Here is a 15,095-nt window from a genome sequence, read left to right as displayed (position 1 = left end):
CCGATCACGATGGTCTTCCGTCTCGGGAATAAAACGTGGCCTTTCGGAACTCGGTCTTCTGGCGACCGTACATCCTCGTAACCACCGCTGCCAGCAGTCATTCACAGTGGCTACATTCCTGCCAAGTCATTCTGCAGTATTGCAGAAGGGACATCCAGCTTCTCGAAGCCCCATTATACAATCTCGTTCAAACTAAGCGCGGTGTTGGTAATGGCGTCTCGGTAGCCTTAAAGTCACTCTTGACTAATATCAACACATCACGTCCAGTCTCAAAGGTAAGTGAAGCTCACGATATTTACAGCACGTATTTAAAGCAAACTTGGATCCTCATAGTGGTGCTACTATGCGACTGCCACTAAATCTGAATGGTCATCTTTCAGATTTAGAAACACGCCTACCAACTTTCGTTTACGTCGCACGACTCCTCCTTGGTGGTGCGAGTATTTTTCCGCCAGTGTAAATTGTACTAATTAGTACAAATGTATTTGAAATGTAAACTTTTCCGCCATGTTTCCATATAATTTGGCTCAAATTTCAACCATGCCCTATCTTACCTACCACAAAGTTACGATTGTCGTACACGCTTGATAGAGTACCAGCATATTTTGCTGCTGCTGTCAGACGACACGTAACATGGAAATACGGCGCAACACGGACAGAAAAAGCAGAAGGTCTTCCTTGGACCCTGTGGCGTCTGCGTCTCCTTAGAGTTGACACGACTCGGCGGTGATGGTTCTCCCAGTCGGTATGACGTGGAACGGCGTCCGTCGCTCACGACAACGCCACCCTGTATCTAGTAGAAAAACACAAACTCCTCTCGTGGTTGGTCATATTTCAGATATCCTTTTTCGTGATTAATGTCAATATTTCGATAGAGCAGCGCGTCAGAATGTGTAAGCCGCTCTTGCTTCTTCACCGATAAACGCGGCAATTGCACCACTCGATGACGCGATCTGAAATGATGACCACCAATTTTCTTTTGTTGTGAGTCCGCGACAGACTTTTCAGCTTGCGCGAACTGGCTAACTGTAGTTCTTTTTGTTATGCCCGGTTAGATAATGGATGTTGAATATTAATAATATAAAGTCTTGAATCTTCAATCAATCAGCCAAGTCGTGGCCACATCATGGAATTGCGAGGATGTTCAGTTGATAAATTGTTATTCCGTGGTAAAGACGTCGCTTGTTCAATATCTACACGACGTAATTCCAGAGATAACATATACTTAAGCAATGTTCAGAATGCGTCGTAATCTTGGGACAAATCCATGATTGTTCACTCTAAAATAACCATGAATTCACTTTTCACTTCATAATATTCTAGTAGTCAATTAATTTTCACTAATACACATGATAATGTCTATTCAGTTATGTAGGCGACACGAAGAATTAAAGTTTGAATCCAATTTTATTGTTCCTTGTAATTAATTGTCCCTACGCTGAGCGCGCACACCAAATTCTCACTCAGGGAATTGCTTCCGTTTGCATCAGTAATCCTGTCGTTGACGACAACTTCTGACAACTCAGCGCAGTTGAACGTTCTTCGTGTTTGCGTTTCTCTGTTACATACTCCTGACTAATATTTGTTTTTCTGTCGGCGATCTTTCCTTTTCAATGTCCTTGAATGTTGGTGCTTATTTAGTATCACGAAGGCTAAGTCCCATCACAAATCTCTCACGATTTAATGTCGTCGCGAATCTCCGTATCCCGTTATCTTGCTAACGGTAAAGATGACTTTGCTTTAGTATGACTTCTGAATAATAATTCAGTCTATATTGCAAAACTTTCAAACTTCCGATTAGCTTAAAACAATCTAGTGGCGCTTGCATGCATGCATGCTACTACCACAATAAGAGAGCGACTAGATAGCAACTGAAACTAACATTTCCATTTCCGATGCACATTGTAGTCACATCGAACTTCCTTTTGGATGCGGCTACAAGTCTCTTCTATGGTAAATGATATCTTTGGCCAATTTACCATCTGGGCTTTAACCTTCGTTATTAATTATTTTGCAATTCTTTCTTTGATGTTTTTGTTGCGTATCCTATCATATTCGTTTATTCGTTCATTCAGTCTCTATTTCATGACAAATATTGTTATTCACTTGACATTCCTGTTGATCAAATTATCACAGGTGTAAATTTTGTCGTCAGTAGCTGCCGTCACTGTCAGGATGACTAATTTTCCTACTTCTTTTACAACAAAGGGCTGTTTGTATAGGGTTTCTGTAATTGGGGTGAAAACCCCTCGGCCACCTGACCTGATTCCTCTGAAATTTTCTGTCAGACGCCTGCCGGAGTGGCCGTGCGGTTCTAGACGCTACAGTCTGGAACCGCGTGACCGCTACGGTCGCAGGTTCGAATCCTGCTTCGGGCATGGATGTGTGTGCTGTCCTTAGGTTGCTTAGGTTTAAGTAGTTCTAAGTTCTAGGGGACTGATGACCTCAGTTGTGAAGTCCCATAGTGCTCATAGCCACTTGAATCATTTGTTTGATGGGGCTGCTAAGTGCTATACCACCTACAGCACTTCCCTGACTTAAGCCCTTGTAAGTTCAACTCCACTTCTAAACTGAAGGAAACAGTTCACGGCATTCGCTTCAGAACTGCCACAAATTCGTCGGGCAATAGACCGCGCCGCTCGAACTGTCAACAGAACTGGCACTGCTAAGAGTATCCTACGATTTCCACATCGCTGGAAACGGGTTATACACGATGCTGGTGACTACCTTGAAGGTCAGTAAAACTTTGAAACACGTATCTATTTTGTAAGACCATCGAATTTACTTACTATTTAGAATTTCTCGTGGTATATACTTTCGTGAACCCCTCCCTTATATTCATACCCATGAAAGAAATTTTTCAATATCTGTTGTTCCAGAGATATTTTCGCTGAAAGGTTTAAGTGGACCACCCTGTATACTATATCTATATACCAGGGTTTCCCAAACTGTATTTTGCAGAACACTCGTGTTCCACGGGGAGAGAAAAAGTGCTCCGCAAAAACTTATTAATAACATGTTTTTTCCGACATTTTGGCGATACTAACTTTTTAAATTTTATTTTATGATTTCTGTGTTTTTTGTTATGATTTCAACTTGAAGTAATCACTGAACAAAACAAGTTTCTCTCATTCTTTTAAATTTTATTGATCTTCAAAATAAATATGGTATTCCATTCAAGTACCATGACTCTCAAAGTGTTCCGTTAGAGGAAAAGTTTGGGAGCCCCTGCTCTGCATATATGAACTTGAAGTTCCCTGCTCATTTTTGTCTGTATGCTCTGGCAAATCTTAAGAACTACTGTAGAAATTTTCATCCAGTTTTCAATAATAGACTGATTCACGAGGAAGGTACGTGTGTATACTTTACAGAAATTTCGTGGAAACTGGGAGAACTGTGGTGAATTAAAGTTTCCCGCAGCTATGACAACGGTGGCAGTGCCAACCGCCGCAAATCCAGGTAGCAGCGCAGCTTGAGCAAAATCCGATACAGACCCGGTGGTCTAGCACGTGCCTCAAAACCAATAGTTTGCGGGATCGAGCACCTGTCGGACCGCGGCTTTTTCCTGTCTTTCAACCTGGCATTCACGTCTCAATGATATCGACAATAGACAATGACGTAACATGTCCATTATAATTATCCGGGCTGTTATGCCATGGTCGGTTGATGAATTCTGTGTCAATTCCCAACGTTTCGTCTCCGACTGCGGGAGACATCTTCAAGGGGGTCCGTAGGTCGATGGAAGATCCAACACACCCACTGGCTCGCTACTGACTGCCGCTAAATTCCGTGTCCGCGCGCTCCCGCGCCGCGGCGTGACGTCACGTGTTTTGAAAACGTCAGTGCAATAGGCCGCTGTCCGCTGCCGTCGATCGCCGTTGCCATCACCCAGTAGTGGACGGGTGGTACACATCTTCTTTAACACCGGCATCCATATACCGTTTAATTTCACGCCCTCCTCCTTTTGACTGAAATTATTAGGGTGTTTAGCGATTTGAAAACACGTGACGTCACGCCGCGGCCCGGGAGCGCGCGGACACTGAATGTAGCGGCAGTCAGTAGCGAGCCAGTTGGTGTGTTGGACCTTCCATCGACCTACGGAGCCCCTTGAAGATGTCTCCCGCAGTCGGAGACGAAACGTTGGGAATTGACACAGAATTCATCAACCGACCACGGCATAACAGCCCGGATAATTATAATGGACATGATATTTCCGGCCGTGAAAGTCTACATTTTAGTATAATGACGTAAAAAATGCAGGGAAGAATGCATAGGACAACGTTGATTTTAGTCCTAAAAAGAGTGTAGCAGTAGCGTTGAAAGTAACAGTTTATTAACGTCCTTGTTTCCGGCAGGTGGTGTCGGTGGAGCCGAACTCGCTGTGGCTGTGGCACAGGTCGGAGTGGCGGTCTGCGGCTTACGAGGCGGACATCTCGCTGTTCTTCTCCCCCAGGCCCAACAACACCTGCCACGTCTTGGTGAGTAGCACCACGCCACACCATACGACACCATCCATGGACAGCAGGTGGCTGAGTCTCTGAGCAGCTGGCAGTCTACAGCTGGCAAAGGTTTCTACTTATTTATACACACATCAAAAAAAGGTTTCTATCACCCCAGTTCCCAGAACTCCTGACGATAGACGTTGACTGTGGTTATTGTGAAACGTCCCCTTAGAAAAATTAATGAATCACTGTGCTGATAAACCCCTTAATTTGATTTTCAAACAGCTGAGCAAAACTGAACGTACTCAGACATTTCTCTCTTTACTTATTCTGATCATCACTAAACTGACACACAATATTTTTAGCGCAACGCAATCTGACTTTTAATAATCCCTACAAAAGAATGGCCCTGACTAACAATAACCTATACCTTTCATGAATCACTTACCTCACAAAAATCTTCATTACTCGAACTACTGCAATACAGCGAGCGCCACTACTGCCAGCTAAATAAAAGATTCTAACTACTGAAGGCACTAACTACTGATAGGCATAGTCAGCAAATGAAAGATTTTGATAGAGAACAAACAATGTATTTATCTTAATAGTGTTCAAAAGTCATTATATATATATATATATATATATATATATATATATATATATATATATATAATGACTTTTGAACACTATATATATACATCAGTTCATGACATCCAGTCTTACACTCTTTCTGATGGGCTCACGTCCAGATCGTCCGCTCTCAAAATTCTGCCATCTCTCTCCCCACATCCACCACTGCTGGCGGCTGACCTCCAACTGCGCAACGCTACGCGCTGTTCACATCCAACTGTCCAACACTACAATAGCGAATATTCCAACAATGCCAACCAGCCACAGACTTCACACAGCACAGTCAGTGATTTTCATACAGAGCGCTACGTGGCGTTACCAACATAAAAACCCAAACAGCCTACTTACAATTGTATCACAAACAGAGCCCCTTTGACTGATCAGAGATGTCACTAAACCCGCCCAAAGATGTAAACAACCGTGCATGAGCAGCGCCTATTAGACGGAGGGGGGTCCATAAGCCGATCAGTTCCAGTTATTCTACCAGGAAGGAGGTAAACGGCTAATGTTGTCTGTATTTCAACCATGCCTAGACGGCCAATATCGCGGTTCGATCGCGTCGGCATTGTTACTTTGTGCCAGGAAGGGCTCTCAACAAGGGAGGTGTGCAAGCATCCCGTAGTGAACCGAAGCTATGTTGTTCGGATTTGGAGGAGATACCGAGAGATAGGAACTGTCGATGACATGACTTGCTCAGGCCGCCCAAGGACTACTACTGCAGTGGATGACCGCTACCTACGTGTTATGGCTCGGAGGAACCCTGACACCAACGCCACCATGTTGAATAATGCTTTTTGTGCAGCCACAGGACGTCATGTTACGACTTAAACTGCGCTCAGTAGGCTGCATGATGCGCAACTTCACTCCTGGCGTCCATGGCGAGGTCCATATTTGCATCTTTGCATCCACGACACCATGCAGTGTGGTAAAGATGCGCCCAACAACTTGCGGAGTGGACTGCTCAGGATTGGCATCACGTTCTCTTCACCGATGAGTGTCACATATGCCTTCAACCAGACAATCGTCGGAGACGTCTTTGGAGGCAACCTGGTAAGGCTGAACGCCTTAGACACACTGCCCAGTGAGTGGAGCAACGTGGAGACTCTCTGCCGCTTTCGGGTGGCATTACGTGGAGCCGACGTACGCCGCTGATGGTCATGGAAGGCGCCGTAACGGCTGTACGATACGTGAATGCCATCCTCCGACCGACAGTGCAACCAAATAGGGAGCATATTCGCGTGGCATTCGTCTTCATGGACGACAATTCGCGTCTCCATCGTGCACATCTTGTGAATGACTTCCTTCAGGATAACAAAATCGCTCGACTATACTGGCCAGTATGTTCTCCAGACATGAACCCTATGGAAAATGCCTGGGATAGATTGAAAAGGGCTGTTTATAGACGATGTGACCCACCAACCACTCTGAGGGATCTAAGCTGAATCGCTGTTGAGGAATGGGACAATCTGGACCAACAGTGCCTTGATGAACTTGTGGTTTGTATGCCACGACGAATACGGGTACATGCATCAATGCAAGAGGATGTGCTACTGGGTACTAGACGTACCGGGGTGTACAGCAATCTGGACCACCATCTCTGAAGGTCTCGCTGTATGTGGTACAACATGCAATGGGTGGTTTTCATGAGCAATAAAATGGGCAGTAATGATGTTTGTTGTTCTCTGTTCCAATTTTCTGTACAGGTTCCGGAACTCTCGGATCCGAGGTGATGCAAGACTTTTTCTGATGTGTGTATTTGATTAGCTTTACCAGTTACTGTGAAATAAAAAGAAACGATTACAAGTCTTACAGAAGACTGTTCAATATAAGATTAATTGATCGAGTAAGAACAAGAGAAAAAAGTCAAATAAAGAACATAGAGGCAATCGAAGTGATATAATGGTAGGTCTGTTTCTAGAAGCTGTAGTTGAATGATTGGTAAAAAGGAACATAGGCTTTAACACCATGTCAACGTGGACGACGTTGCTGACAGAGCACGAACTGTGAATGGGAAAGGAAATAGACCATGTACTTCTAAAAGAAACACCCAAGCATTTGCCTTCAGCTATTTAGAGAGAGCACGGAAAACTCTAATTACGGAAAACCTAAATAGGTATGGCTGGACAGTGATGCGAATCCATTGTCTTAACCACCGTGTTGATCTCGATAGCATGTGCACTGCCTGACAAAAAGTGTGAAGCTCCCACAATGGGACAAAGAAATGTAATGAAACTTCACGGGTTGAGGGGGCGTTTGTTGTTAGTGATAAATCGAGTCAAATTTACAAAGAACTTGGCAGTACGAGCCTACAGATCAGTATGACGTTACACCCCTTTGTCCTGGATCCAGGCATTGATTCGTTTGTGAAAGGTATCAAGAAGCCGTTGTATCCGGTCCAGAGTCAAACTAGAACACAACTGCACTACTGTTGTGACTGGCCCTTCATGTCTCGGATACTGGCACTGGGGCAGAGTTAACGTCCGAGGTTGTCCTACACACGTTCCATTGGGAGCGAATCTGGTGATCTTGCTGGCTAGGTAAGTACCACAACATTACGTAGGCAGTTCACAGACACATGTGCCATGTGTAGTGATCATTTTTCTGTCGAAAAATGACATCTACATCTACATACATACTCCGCAATCCACCATACGGCGCCTGGCGGGGGGTACCTCGTACCACAACTAGCATCTTCTCTCCCTGTTCCACTCCCAAACAGAGCGAGGGAAAAATGACTGCCTATGGGCCTCTGTACGAGCCCTAATCTCTCTGATCTTATCTTTGTGGTCTTTCCGCGAAGTATAAGTTGGCGGCAGTAAAATTGTACTGTAGTCAGCCTCAAATGCTGGTTCTCTAAATTTCCTCAGTAGCGATTCACGAAAAGAACGGCTTCTTTCCTCCAGAGACTCCCACCCGAGTTCCTGAAGCATTTCCGTAACACTCGCGTGATGATCAAACCTACCAGTAACATATATAGCAGCCCGTCTCTGAATTGCTTCTATGTCCTCCCTCAATCCGACTTGATAGGGATCCCGAACGCTCGAGCAGTACTCAAGAATAGGGCTCCTTTACAGATGAACCACATCTTCCCAAAATTCTGCCAATGAACCGAAGACGACTACCCACCTTCCGTACAACTGCCATTACATGCTTGTCCCACTTCATATCACTCTGCAATGTTACGCCCAAATATTTAATCGACGTGACTGTGTCAAGCGCTATAGTACTAATGGAGTATTTAAACATTACGGGATTCTTTTTCCTATTCATCTGCATGTATTTACATTTATCTATATTTAGAGTTAGCTGCCATTCTTTACACCAATCACAAATCCTGTCCAAGTCATCTCGTATCCTCCTACAGTCACTCAACGACGACGCCTTCCCGTACACCACAGCATCATCAGCAAACAGCCGCATATTGCTATCCAACCTATCCAAAAGATCATTTATGTGGATAGAAAACAACAGCGGACCTACCACACTTCCCTGGGGCTCTCCAGATGACACCCTCACCTCCAATGAACATTCATCATCGAGGACAACGTAGTAGGTTCTATTACTTAAGAAGTCTTCGAGCCACTCACATATTTGGGAACCAATCCCATATGCTCGTACCTTAGTAAGGAGTCTGCAGTGGGGCACCGATCAAACGCTTTCCGGAAGTCAAGGAATATGGCATCCGTCTGATACCCTTCATCCATGGTTCGCAAGATATCATGTGAAAAAAGGGCGAGTTGCGTTTCGCAGGAGCGATGCTTTCTAAAACCGTGCTGATGCATGGACAGCAACTTCTCTGTCTCAAGGAAATTCATTATATTTGAACTGAGAGTATATTCGAGAATCCTGCAACAAACCGATGTTAAGGATACTGGTCTGTAATTTTGAGGATCCGTCCTTCTACCCTTCTTATATACAGGGGTCACCTGCGCTTTTTTCCAGTCGCTCGGTCTTTACGTTGGGCAAGAGATTCGCGATAAATGCAAGCTAAGTAAGGAGCCAATGTAGTAGAGTACTCTCTGTAAAACCGAATTGGAATCCCATCAGGACCTGGCGATTTATTTATTTTCAACCCATTCAGCTGCTTCACAACCCGAGGGATGTCTATCACTATGTCCATATGGGAATCTGTGCGAGACTCAAACGGTGGTATGTTTGTACGATCCTCCTGCGTGAAAGATTTTTCAAATGCTAAATTTAAAATTTCAGCTTTCGTTTTGCTGTCTTCCATTGCCAGGCCAGACTGATCAGTGAGTGACTGGATGGAAGCCTTCGACCCGCTTACCGATTTTACGTAAGACCAGAATTTTCTTTGGTTTTCAGCAAGATCTTTTGCTAAGGTATGACGGTGGTAGTGGTTGTATGCTTCGCGCATCGCTCTTTTTACAGGAGCACGAGTCTCTACTAACTTTTGCCTGTCGTCATTCTCCCGATCTTTCTTGTACCGCGAGTGCAACTGTCTTTGCTTCCTGAGCATTCTCCGAGTTGCGCTGTTAAACCACGGTGGGTCTTTTCCGTTCGTAACCCACTTTTTCGGCACATACTTCTCCAATGCGTGATTTACAATGTGTACCGGAAGCAACACGGTACTGCTCCATGAGAGGTGACACACGAGGACGCAGGATATCAGTGATGATCCTTTGTGTCGTCAATATTCCCTCAAGTGCTTCCAGCTATGACCTGAAGTCATATCCGATGTCAACAATAGACCATGACACCAGGAGTAACGCTTTTGCCTCTCCAAAACTTTGGAAGAATTGGAATTGGTCCTCTCCTCTGCCCTCACCACACGATGGTTACCCAGGGTAGTGGACCGAGATTTATCACTGAACACAGTGCAGCGCCATTCATCAGCAGGCCACGTCTCCCACTCACGGTAACACTCCAAACATAACCCTCTGTGTTGTGGTAATGACAGCTTACAAATGCGACGGTCATTCCCTTTTGGGGCTACTGCTAGTCTCCGACGAGCGGCGCAAGACGACACAGAACGTTGCAAGGAGTCTGTTACTTGTTCTCGGATGGCGGACGCAGATGTTTGGAGTTATAAGGTGCTTGGCGTTTGGTGATTCTTCCCGGTGGTGGTCAGACGTGGACGACGAGCATGGTACCCCTCACGTCGCCATGCAGTCCAGCATCGAGTCGCTGTCATATCTGAACGCCCCACAAAAGTCTGGATATTTCACGACTGGACAATCCGGCCAAATGGATGTCCCTCCAAACTCTGTCAGTTGCTGGTAACGCTTCCTCGCACGGTACCGATAACTCCATGTCCTCCGCAGTGTTCACTCGTCATATGACGCTGCTCACGCCCCTTTACTACCCTAACAGGCCTGGTAAGTCTAAACACGGCCGATACTAATGCACTTGATGGCCGTTCTACTTGTCACAGAGAATTGTAAATCATTTACATACATGCAGATTGTGTGCACGTGAACCAAGCTACTCGGACATCCGATCGTGTCTTCTGGGTGTTTCACCTTCTTGTGTGGCATGTATATAAATACAGATTGTCTAAGACGAAGAACGCAGCAGTTGCGGTCAACTGAAGAGGATAGCTGGAAAGTGCATTTGAGTTTACTACTCTAGCAATTACATCTAAGCTCGTCAGACATATACTGTACCTTCCGCATCTGCCTACCTTCCCCATCTCGCATTCTATACCAGCTCATCCACTTTCCGCGCTCCAGGTCAGTTTTTGTGATGGATTGTCACATTTGTCTTGGCCACCGCAGTCACCAGATCTCAATATTATTTAACCCTTCTGGTCTACATAGGAGAGAAGGGCGCGTGATCGCTATCCAACTGCATCATCGTTACCTGAACGTATCACTATTTTGCAGGAAGAATGTATAAGTATTTTTGTACAGGCGTTTATTTGTTTACATACATCGATTTCCAAATTTCGCAGCTAACTTTCGGAGTGTAAAGTAGCGTGTAAAATACAACGTCTCCAAAATGCCAAGTAATTCTGTAAATTACAAGCTACGTTTAACATAACATACTTTCCACTTGCTTGTCTGAGAGCCTGCCTATGTAACCTGACTGGTAACATCGCAGTCAAGTAAAGGCGTACATTTCCAGGTGACAGTATGTGCTGTCAACAACAAATGCGACACGGTTCTTGAGTCGATAGACAGAACCGACAAAACAGAGCAAGCTGAGTAAGGGAAGACAGAGGGAAAGACCAACCACTAAGACAGAAAAAATTATTATTATTGTATTAAATCACTCAAAAAATTTCATTGCCGTTATTATCTGAAAATGACACGTTTCGCTTGAGCTTTATTTTCATTTGTTTTGTGAAAATAATCCAAATCACTCGAACACGTTAGAGAATACCGTAAAAATAAATATTCAAAGAATCAGAAAATGTTAGTATTTCACTCTCAAAAATACTCTCGAATTCTCAGGAATACTTTTAAGTACTCTTAAATCCACTTAATCATTCAACAATAACCTAATTTGAAAGAACGTATTCTGTCACTCGTTTTTTTCTTTACGGAACACCAAGAACATTCCAAAAAATTCGAGAACATCCTGAAATAGTCGTAAACATTCCAAAACATTCATAAACAATAGTGGAAAACGTTAGAGAAAACACTGGAAATTCCGTTTGTTCGTCGCCAATGAAATACAGTCTGCAAAAATTTATAAGATCCATTTGGCAATGAATGGTATGATTCCACTCTATGGCAGACTGCTCCTTTAATCGAAAATACAGGTTTGAATTGATGTTCACTGCTCATGCAAGTAGCTCCAAATGATGTCATTTCAAAACAAACATTGTATGTTCTTGTATTTTGTAAGAAATTGTTTGACTCCGGAGTTTCTCCAATCATGTTGTAATTCTGGTAGAGCCACTTCATATGATACGAATCAAATTTTCTCACTCACACAACACATTCCTGGTGTTTCCCAGCACCTAGTCCCAATGCGGAGAAAATCTCCGACCCGGCCGGGAATCGAACTGAGGTTCCTTTGCCTATCGCAGCTACCGGGGCGTCTCTGTGCCAGCTTGCTGAAGTGTCTTACTCGACACTATTCTCTAATTTCATCTCGTTGTTCATCTGTTTTCTCTCAAACGATTCATTCACTTAGGCTATAAAACTAAACACGCTTCTTGCTCCTTGTCTATCTCATTTATTCACAGTTCTGTTTTCCTCTTTTCAGTTCACCACTGGCAAGATCTACTCCTCTTTCACATAACGGCATCCTGTTAATTGACAAACTGCCTATTGGCTTCTGTCTCGGGTTCTTCAGCCGACGTTCATCTAATGATTTTACTGGCGTTTCGCCAGCACGAGTCTCTGGCATTGTCAAAACTTCACCCTTCACTGCCGGTGGTGAACTTGAGCCGAGCTCGCGGCCGCAGACTATATGTACCTGGCGCGCCAGCGTCCGAGGGCTTCTCCGCGGTCATTTCCGGTGCGGTTCTCCTCTTGCTATCTGCGACGGTCGTTCGCTACAGTACGGGAAGCCAGGATCCATTTACCTTAAGGCTTTCCTCTTTCTTATTGAAGCTGTTCCTGTGTTTTCGCATTTCTACAGCTTCTCTGAACAAGCGCGTGTGATAGTGCTTCTCTACAGCCAGAACTTCCGTGTCGGCGAATTTTATTACGTGGTCGGTCTCACTCAGTGCGTGCTCTGCCACGGCCGATTTCTCCACCTGCCCCAGCCTGCAATGTCGCTTATGTTTTTTGATCTTGGTGTTGATTGATCGTCCAGTCATTCCGACATAAACTTTTCCGCATGTGTTGACTGATCCATAAAGTTTTCCGCATGTGCATGGTATACGGTATATTCCCGACATTGCAAGTGGGTCCCTTTTCTCCTTTGCCGATCTAAGATACTCTTTGATCTCTCTTGTCGGTTTGAAAATTGGTTTTACGCCTTGTTTGCGCAATATACGGCCGATTCTGTCCGTCACTCTGGGAATGTATGGCAGAAAGGCCGTACCTGACATTTCTTCTTTCTGATTCCTTACTTCGCCGAGTGTTTGGCTCTGTTGCTCTTCTAATATAATTTGTGGAGTACCCATTGCTCATCAGAACATTTTCCAAGTGTTACATTTCGCGTCTGAGGTAATGTGGCTCACATATTCGTCCTGCTCGCGTTACGAGCGTATTAATGATGCCTCTTTTCTGGCTTTGGTGGTGGTTTGATAGTTTGTGTAGGTATCGGTCCGTGTGTGTCGGTTTTCTATACACTCTATGTCCCAGGTTTTCGCCATCCCTTGTGACCAGCACATCTAGAAATTGGGCAAACATGGCACAAGCCAGTGGCCTCTGGGTACCCCAGAGCCAGAATTTGGTCTCCAAAGTACTCCTCCAGGACATGAAATACACTCCTGCTTCGACGTGGTCGAGCTCCGTCTTGGATGAACCACATCTTGCCGAAATCAGGGTCACTTTGGATAATGAAAATGAAATCATCTTCCAAAACATTCACGTACTGTTCGGTCGTCACCGTACCATCAAGGAAGATCGCACCGATTATTCAGTGACTGCACATTGTACACCACACAGTCACCCGTTGAGGGTGAAGAAACTTCTCGATCGCAAAATGCGGATTCTCAATCCCCCAAATGTACACAGTCGCTGGCCGGCCGAAGTGGCCGTGCGGTTAAAGGCGCTGCAGCCTGGAACCGCAAGACCGCTACGGTCGCAGGTTCGAATCCTGCCTCGGGCATGGATGTTTGTGATGTCCTTAGGTTAGTTAGGTTTAAGTAGTTCTAAGTTCTAGGGGACTAATGACCTCAGCAGTTGAGTCCCATAGTGCTCAGAGCCATTTGAACCATTTTACACAGTCGCTCGTTGAGGGTGAAGAGACTTCTCGATCGCAAAATGCGGATTCTCAATCCCCCAAATGCGCCGATTATGCATATTGACAAACCTATCCAAATGAAAGTGGGATTCGTAGCAAAAGCAAACCATGCGCATGCGCATACTAATTCCCATCATGCCCCGCGGCCAACCGTGTAGTTCGAACGCCCTAACGCAAACCGGTCAGAAGTTGTGACGATTTAATTTCATATACACCACTGGCCATTAAACTTGCTACACCACGAAGGTGACGTGCGACAGACGCGAAATTTAACCGAAACGAAGAAGATGCTGTGATATGCAAATGATTAGCTTTTCAGAGCATTCACACAAGGTTGGCGCCGGTAGCGACACCTACAACGTGCAACCATGAGGAAAGTTTCCAACCGATTTCTCATACACAAACAGCAATTGACCGGCGTTGCCTGGTGAAACGTTGTCGTGATGCCTCGTGTAAGGAGAAGAAATGCGTACCATCACGTTTCCGACTTTGATAAAGGTCGGATTGTAGCCTATCGCGATTGCGGTTTATCGTATCGCGACACTGCTGCTCGCGTTGGTCGAGATCCAATGACTGTTAGCAGAATATGGAATCGGTGGGTTCAGGAGGGTAATACGGAACGCCGTGCTGGATCCCAACGGCCTCGTATCACTAGCAGTCGAGATGAGAGGCATCATAGCCGCATGGCTGTAACGGATAGTGCAGCCACGTCTCGATCCCTGAGTCAACAGATGGGGACGTTTGCAAGACAACAAGCATCTGCACGAACAGTTCGAGGACGTTTGCAGCAGCATGGACTATCAGCTCGGAGACCATGGCTCCGGTTACCCTTGACGCTGCATCACAGACAGGAACGCCTGCAATGGTGTACTCAACGACGAACATGGGTGCACGAATGGCAAAATATCATTTTTTCGGATGAAACCAGATTCTGTTTACATCATCATGATGTTCTCATCCGTATTTGGCGACATCGCGGTGAACGCACATTGGGAGCGTGTATTCGTCATCGCCATACTGGCGTATCACCCGGCGTCATGGTATGGGGTGCCATTGGTTATACGTGTCGGTCACCTCTTGTCTGCATTGACGGCACTTTGAACAGTGGACGTTACATTTCAGATGTGTTACGACCCGTGGCTCTACCCTTCATTCGATCCCTGCGAAACCCTACATTTCAGCAGGATAATGCACGAC

This window comes from Schistocerca nitens, chromosome 1 (genome assembly GCF_023898315.1).
Source record: "Schistocerca nitens isolate TAMUIC-IGC-003100 chromosome 1, iqSchNite1.1, whole genome shotgun sequence".
Lineage (NCBI taxonomy): Eukaryota > Metazoa > Arthropoda > Insecta > Orthoptera > Acrididae > Schistocerca > Schistocerca nitens.
Note: the sequence above shows the minus strand (reverse complement) of the source record.